Below are 7361 nucleotides of genomic sequence, written 5' to 3'. Positions count from 1 at the left end.
GATCGCAAGGCGCTACAGAGGGTGTGCGGACGGCCATCAAGGACCTCCATACCAAGCGGTCAGAGAAAGGTCCGGGAAATTGTCAAAGAAACCGTGAAAGCCTCTATATTCTCTCTCTCTCTCTCTCTCTCATCCCACTGCTGGCTTTCCTCAGAAGCTAAGCAGGGTCAGTCCCTGGATGGGACTGCCTCCACTAGGAGGCACTCTTTCCTCTGGTCTAAAGAATTTATCCCAAAGCCCCAGGGTAGTGATTGGGGACATTTCCCTGTGTATGCTGTCTTTCGGATGGGTTGTTAAACAGGTGTCCTGACTCTATGTGGTCACTAAAGATCCCATGGCACTTTTCATAAGAGTAGGGTTGTTAACCCTGGTGTCCTGGCTAAATTCCCAAAACGGCCACCTAATCATCCCCAGCTTCCAATTGGCTCATTGTAACTTGTAACTATTCCCCAGGTCGTTGCTGTAAATGAGAATGGGTTCTTAGTCAACTTACCTGGTAAAATAAGGGTTTAAAAATAAAAGTCCCTCAAGTGCTCTCTTCATGATACACTTGCTTACCAAACATACTGTATTTATGTCTCTGCTGATAGCTAGAATGACATTTCAATTGATTCCAGTGTTATTAAACTAAACACACATGATAACAGATAATGATAGTGTGATAGTAAGCAATAATGACCAGATAAACAAATGAGACATTCATTGACGATAGTTCTCCAATTGGCAGCCAGTCTTACATATTACGTGTTTTATTTGAAAGATGTGCTTATGGTTCCGGTGAAAACAATTGGAATTTGATACAGTAGGTCACTTTATATCACTAATCTGATGCCCTTCAGCCTTCAACTGAACATGACTTCAACTGAACACATGGCTGTTTAGTGCATTAAAGGGCAGGACAGGGCAAAAAAGTAAAGTCATGATAGTCAGTAAGTGCACACGTTGCTACAGCAGCTCAGGTCTGAAGCAGAAAATAACTCACCAGAAATAGCAGCTTCACCTCAGGAACAGACTTTGGAAACAACACCTTGCTGAAGAGAAGAAAGTGTTTGCCTCTTTAGTGTGTGTCTCTATTTTTTAACAATCAACTCTATCAGGAGAGCCGTGTTTAGTTTACAATCCAGCAAGGACTGACTGCATAGTGTACCTATCTACGGACATGACAGGTGATCAGAAGATTGACATGAAGAAAGAGGAGAAAAGTGAGTGTGTGTCCTTGTCTCCGATGGGGGAGTGTGTCCCTGCCCCCCCAGAGTGTGAGAGGGTGTGTGTGTTTGGGACGGGTGACCTGGGGTGCTCTCTGGGCTTGATTCTGCTGCAGGCGGGGTACAGGGCCCAAAAGCTGCAGCCTCCTGCCCCACGGAGCACAGGTACAACAACCTTTATACTAGATCTGGTGTTATGTGTTGATATGTTACATGTGGTTATGTGTTAATATGGTGCATAATGTGTATGTACAAATATTTGTTTATGTTTGAAGTAGTACATAAACTGTATGTGTGTTTGTGTGTATCAATATGTTGATGATGTATATGCAGGTCCTGGCCAATGCTGCAGTTGCCCAGTCAGCCCGTCTGATCTTCATCGCTGTCCAGAGAGAACACTATGACTTCCTGGTACCACTGGCCAATCAGCTAAAGGGGAAGGTAGCATATATGTTTTATTACTTCTGCTATATGTATGAATGTCTGTTTTATCAGCATGTAACTGTAAATATGGCCAATATAATATGCGTATTTAGCCAATGTAATTATGTCCCAGTGTATTTAGCCAATATATTCTATGCCCCAGGGTATTTAGCCAACAGAATGTATATTCCAGTGTATTTGGCCAATATATTGTATGAACCAGTGTATTTGATGCCATGTTGAATTGCAGGTGTTGAATTGCAGTAACAACCTGAGGAAGAATCAGTACCCAGAGGCCAAAGTAGAGTACCTGCAAATGTGAGAGCTACACAGTATTGTCACGAGAATTTCTATCTCTAATTCAACCTAAGCTTGAATCATTACCAGGGGTTGTAAGGCCCTGGTTTTAATCATAAATGATTCAAGGTCCACAACCAGCAATAATTATCTGTATTTTTATTCATGGAGAGCTCTGGCGCCAAAACCCATACACTCCTGTTTTATACCCATTGACACACAAAGGCACTTTGCTCCGCCCACCTTTAGGAGGCTTTTTTTAACCCGTTTTCTCAGTCCCCTTCACCCTGAAATGTTTAGTCCCGCCCCCTCTGTTAGTGGGTTGCCACTACATTATAACTCTAACACCGTTCACACATTTATACTGTATTTGGGGTGAAATCCTTTAGTCATTATTCTTAAAACACAAATTAATCTAACAAGTATATGTTATTGTGTGTTTTTTTGTTAATTAGGAATGTTTTATATGTTGATGTGTATCTACGGTATATGTATTTTGATGTACATTAATTTTGTGGTTATACAGTGGGGAGAACAAGTATTTGATGCACTGCCAATTTTGCAGGTTTTCCTACTTACAAAGCATGTAGAGGTCTGTAATTTTTATCATAGGTACACTTCAACTGTGAGAGACGGAATCTAAAACAAAAATCCAGAAAATCAAATTGTATGATTTTTAAGTAATTAATTTGCATTTTATTGCATGACATAAGTATTTGATACATCAGAAAAGCAGAACTTAATATTTGGTACAGAAACCTTTGTTTGCAATTACAAAGATCATACGTTTCCTGTAGGTCTTGACCAGGTTTGCACACACTGCAGCAGGGATTTTGGCCCACTCCTCCATACAGACCTTCTCCAGATCCTTCAGGTTTCGGGGCTGTTGCTGGGCAAGACGGACTTTCAGCTCCCTCCAAAGATTTTCTATTGGGTTCAGGTCTGGAGACTGGCTAGGCCACTCCAGGACCTTGAGATGCTTCTTACGGAGCCACTCCTTAGTTGCCCTGGCTGTGTGTTTCGGGTCGTTGTCATGCTGGAAGACCCAGCCACGACCAATCTTCAATGCTCTTACTGAGGGAAGGTGGTTGTTGGCCAAGATCTCGCGATACATGGCCCCATCCATCCTCCCCTCAATACGGTGCAGTCGTCCTGTCCCCTTTGCAGAAAAGCATCCCCAAAGAACGCTTCACGGTTGGGATGGTGTTCTTGGGGTTGTACTCATCCTTCTTCTTCCTCCAAACACGGCAAGTGGAGTTTAGACCAAAAAGCTCAATTTTTGTCTCATCAGACCACATGACCTTCTCCCATTCCTCCTCTGGATCATCCAGATGGTCATTGGCAAACTTCAGACGGGCCTGGACATGCGCTGGCTTGAGCAGGGGGACATTGCGTGCGCTGCAGGATTCTAATCCATGACGGCGTAGTGTGTTACTAATGGTTTTCATTGAGACTGTGGTCCCAGCTCTCTTCAGGTCATTGACCAGGTCCTGCCGTGTAGTTCTGGGCTGATCCCTCACCTTCCTCATGATCATTGATGCCCCACGAGGTGAGATCTTGCATGGAGCCCCAGACTGAGGGTGATTGACCGTCATCTTGAACTTCTTCCATTTTCTAATAATTGCGCCAACAGTTGTTGCCTTCTCACCAAGCTGCTTGCCTATTGTCCTGTAGCCCATCCCAGCCTTGTGCAGGTCTACAATTTTATCCCTGATGTCCTTACACAGCTCTCTGGTCTTGGCCATTGTGGAGAGGTTGGAGTCTGTTTGATTGAGTGTGTGGACAGGTGTCTTTTATACAGGTAACGAGTTCAAACAGGTGCAGTTAATACAGGTAATGAGTGGAGAACAGAAAGGCTTCTTAAAGAAAAACAAACAGGTCTGTGAGAGCCGGAATTCTTACTGATTGGTAGGTGATCAAATACTTATGTCATGCAATAAAATGCAAATGAATTACTTAATAATCATACAATGTGATTTTCTGGATTTTTGTTTTAGATTCCGTCTCTCACAGTTGAAGTGTACCTATGATAAAAATTACAGACCTCTACATGCTTTGTAAGTAGGAAAACCTGCAAAATTGGTTAAAAGCTTAAACACCCTGTCTGCCTGGGCTCTGCAGAATGGACCACGGGCCGGGAAACAGGTACACACACAAACTCCTGACAATAAAGATAAAAAATAATTGAGAAAATATCAGGGCAAATTCTGTGCATTGTGGGGCCAGTGTGGAGGCATTTTGTTTGTTTTACTTTGATTTTTTATTGAATTTCAATTTCCTGGTAAAACAAGGACAGCATTGTTATAGTATACAAACACACACACACACACACATACACACGCACTGTGAGGCACTAGCATTCATGCCTCAGCTTCAGAGAGAAACACAAACACCTCAACCCTCTGGAGAGCAAACCTGAATCTGCCTCACAGGCTCTTTGAACACATACACTGCTCTTCCCTCACAACTACCTGTTTTTCAACAAAATAGAGTACTGCAGTAGTGTTTGTTTGTGTGTGTGTGTGTTAATGTGTGTGTGTGCGCGACAGAGAAAGAGAGAGTGAGGGAGTGTGTGTGTGTGAGAAAGAGGTGTGTGTGTGTGTGTGTGTGTGTGTGTGTGTGTGTGTGTGTGTGTGTGTGCGCGTGCGTGCATGCGTATGTGCATTCCCTGCCTTGCAGTTTGATTAAATCCGCAGGGGTGCTCTGCTTGTGTCACAATTATATTCAGATAGAGATCCTTGGTCCCTCGTCCCCATACTATTCCTTTACTGGTAATGTACAGAGAAACGGCTCACTGCCCGGTCCACTTACACAGAACATCTAGTGAAACTATGCTTAATCCTCCCCCCTAATACACTATATATACAAAAGTATATGGACATCCCTTCAAATTAGTGGATTCAGCTATTTCAGCCACACCCGTTGCTGACAGGTGTATAAAATTGAGCACACAGCCATGCAATCACCATAGACAAACATTGGCAATAGATTGGCCAACGTGGCACCTTCATAGGATGCCACCTTTCCAACAAGTCAGTTCGTCGAATTTCTACCCTGCTAGAGTTGCCCCGGTCAACTGAGTGCTGCTATTGTGAAGTAGAAACAACTAGGAGCAACAACGGCTCAGCCGCGAAGTGGTAGGCTACACAAGCACACAGAACGGGACCGCCGAGTGCTGAAGCGCGTAACGTGTAAAAATAATCTGTCCTCGGTTGCAACACTCACTACCGAGTTCCAAACTGCCTCTGGAAGCATTGTCAGCACAAGAACTGTTCGTCAGGAGCTTCATGAAATGGGTTTCCATGGCCAAGCAGCCGCACACAAGACTAAGATCACCATGCGCAATGCCAAGCGTCGGCTGGAGTGGTGTAAAGCTCGCCGCCATTGGACTCTAGAGCAGTGGAAACACGTTCTCTGGAATGATGAATCACGCTTCACCATCTGGCAGTCCGACGGACAAATCTGGGTTTGACGGATGCCAGGAGAACGCTACCTGCCCCCGTGCACAAAGCGAGTTCCATACAGAAATAGTTTGTCGAGATCGGTGTGGAAGAACTTGACTGGCCTGCACAGAGCCCTGACCTTGACTGGCCTGCACAGAGCCCTGACCTCAACCCCATCGATCACCTTTGGGATTAATTGGAACGCCGACTGTGAGCCAGGCCTAATCGCCCAACATCAGTGCCCAACCTCACTAATGCTCTTGTGGCTAAATGGAAGTCCCCGCAGCAATATGTTCCAACTTCCCAGAAGAGTGGACGCTGTTATATCAGCAAAAGGGGGGACCAACTCCATATTAATGCCCATGATTTTGGAATGAGATGTTCGACAAGCAGGTGTCCACATACTTTTGGTCATGTACTGTATCTGTCTGTCAAACTGCTTTCTCTCTCTGATATGTGTTTATATACAGTATGTCAGGTCTACATGGGGACAGTGCTGTATGAGTGTAATATGTGTGCACATTTAACTAATACACTGTCTTTGTACCGTATACGTCAGGTGTATATTTGCTGATATACAGTTGAAGTCGGTAGTTTACATACACTTAGGTTGGAGTCATTAAAACTTGTTTTTCAACCACTCCATAAATGTATTGTTAACAAACTATAGTTTTGTGCATGACACGTAATTTTTCCAACAATTGTTTACAGACAGATTATTTCACTTATAATTCACTGTATCACAATTCCAGTGGGTCAGAAGTTTACATACACTAAGTTGACTGTGCCTTTAAACAGCTTGGAAAATTCCAGAAAATGATGTCATGACTTTAGAAGCTTCTTAGGCTAATAGACATCATTTGAGTCAATTGGAGGTGTACCTATGGATGTATTTCAAGGCCTACCTTCAAACTCAGTGCCTCTTTGCTTGACATCATGGGAAAATCAAAAGAAATCAGCCAAGACCTCAGAAAAATTATTGTAGACCTCCACAAGTCTGGTTCATCCTTGGGAGCAATTTCCAAACGCCTGAAGGTACCACGTTCATCTGTATAAACAATAGTACGCAAGTATAAACACCATGGGACCACGCAGCCGTCATACCGCTCAGGAAGGAGACGTGTTCTGTTTCCTAGAGATTAACCTACTTTGGGGCGAAAAGTGCAAATCAATCCCAGAACAACAGCAAAGGACCTTGTGAAGATGCTGGAGGAAACAGGTACACAAGTATCTATATCCACAGTAAAACAAGTCCTATATCGACATAATCTGAAAGGCCGCTCAGCAAGGAAGAAGCCACTGCTCCAAAACCGCCATAAAAAAGCCAGACCACGGTTTGCAACTGCAAATGGGGACAAAGATCATACTTTTTTGAGAAATGTCCTCTGGTCTGATGAAACAAAAATAGAACTGTTTGGCTATAATGACCATCGTTATGTTTGGAGGAAAAAGGGGGGACTTGCAAGCTGAAGAACACCAACCCAACCGTGAAGCATGGGGGTGGCAGCATCATGCTGTGGGGGTGCTTTGCTGCAGGAGGAACTGGTGCACTTCACAAAATAGATGGCATCATGAGGAAGGAAAAGTATGTGGATATATTGAAGCAACATCACAAGACATCAGTCAGGAAGTTAAAGCTTGGTCACAAATGGGTCTTCCAAATGGACAATGACCCCAAGCATACTTCTAAAGTTGTGGCAAAATGGCTTAAGGACAACAAAGTTAAGGTCAAGGTATTGGCCATCACAAAGCCTTGACCTCAATGCTATAGAACATTTGTGGGCAGAACTGAAAAAGCGTGTGCGAGCAAGAAGGCCTACAAACCTGACTCAGTTTCACCAGCTCTGTCAGGAGGAATGGGCCAAAATTCACCCAACTTATTGCGGGAACCTTGTGGTAGGCTACCCGAAATGTTTGACCCTGTCACGATGTCCACCGAGGCTGCCCCTCCTCCTTGTTCGGGCAGGCTTCGGCGTTCGTCGTCATCGGAGTA

General features: G+C 44.1%; 1 pseudogene across 1 annotated transcript in view; it reads left to right on the top strand.

Annotated features, from left to right (window-relative positions):
* Positions 1 to 1159: 1159 nt before the first annotated feature.
* The window catches only part of LOC311139952 (metalloreductase STEAP4-like), a 28455-nt pseudogene continuing 22253 nt past the window's right edge, over positions 1160 to 7361 (top strand). Inside the window, exons 1-3 of the transcript in view lie at positions 1160 to 1370; positions 1539 to 1646; positions 1879 to 1946. The product of the transcript in view is annotated as a metalloreductase STEAP4-like (transcript). The remainder of the gene's footprint in view (positions 1371 to 1538; positions 1647 to 1878; positions 1947 to 7361) is intronic.

The sequence above is a fragment of the Coregonus lavaretus genome (assembly GCF_964263955.1).
Source record: "Coregonus lavaretus genome assembly, chromosome: 13".
Lineage (NCBI taxonomy): Eukaryota > Metazoa > Chordata > Actinopteri > Salmoniformes > Salmonidae > Coregonus > Coregonus lavaretus.
This window is presented reverse-complemented; position numbering and strand designations above follow the sequence as displayed.